Genomic DNA, 906 nt, shown 5'->3' on the forward strand with positions numbered 1-906 from the left:
GGAGGAGGGGGTGGGGGCAAAGGAGGTATCCGGAAAAGAAAGTGGAGGGACTTTAAGCTATTAGCTTCCAGCCTTCAAGGGGATTCAATATGAGCCTCCCGTAGGGGAAGGTTTCTTTATCCGTTAGGGCACCGCTGGGGGTTAAACTATAAGCGAGGATGTAGAACACTATTGTCTGCCAAGTTCCAGGATGCTATCTTCCTCCTCGTTCTTTCAAGACAATTATTTATTTTATTTTTTTGAACAAAAAGCAATCGGGGCGGAAAAATGTCGCGGGGACCTGATCTAGTCTCGAGTAAGCGATATGCGATAAGAAAGCTTTTTAAAAGCCCCCTAACGCCGCCGCGGAAGATGGAAGAAAAGCTCGCGAGAAGGTGCGCTTACGAAGCTAAAAATAAATACGACGCCGCTGCGAAGCGGCAGGACGAGTGATTCATCAACACTTTGGCCCGTTTTTCTCCAAAAGAACTTGACGCTCGGAGCTCTGTGCGCACGCTCGGTGCTCTGTGCGCACACCTGTGATAGTGTCAGTCCAATGTTTTGTTTTTTGGGTTTTTTTTTTTTTTTTTTTGCTAATGTCCCATTTCAACACGACAGGAGGCACACGGGTGAGCCTGCCAACCGGTTTAAATTATGCATCCGTCGACTTTTGGACGAGATGAATCATGGCATATGGATGTACAATCTGTATTAGGACATGATGTCCCACGCTAGCAACGGCTCCCCTCGCTCCGAGTGATCCAATATGCGGATGCGCCACCTCGGAGCGCCTCGTATTTGTCTTGATATACCCGCAGGTTTGACAAGCAGATGTGAAACGACTTTTGCGGTTGTCAGCAAGTGTTGCGGTGGCAGCTGTGAGCGAGCCTCTCTCCTTTTTGACATCCCCCCGCCCTCCAAAATTGT

At 48.8% G+C, this 906-nt stretch overlaps 1 protein-coding gene across 2 annotated transcripts in view; it reads right to left on the reverse strand.

Annotated features, from left to right (window-relative positions):
- Nucleotides 1-906, reverse strand: part of LOC109518071 (prospero homeobox protein 1) — a 32,976-nt gene that overhangs the window by 27,181 nt on the left and 4,889 nt on the right. The gene's annotated exons all lie outside the window — the stretch shown is intronic.

This window comes from Hippocampus comes, unplaced genomic scaffold (assembly GCF_001891065.2).
Source record: "Hippocampus comes isolate QL1 unplaced genomic scaffold, H_comes_QL1_v1.1 scaffold126, whole genome shotgun sequence".
Lineage (NCBI taxonomy): Eukaryota > Metazoa > Chordata > Actinopteri > Syngnathiformes > Syngnathidae > Hippocampus > Hippocampus comes.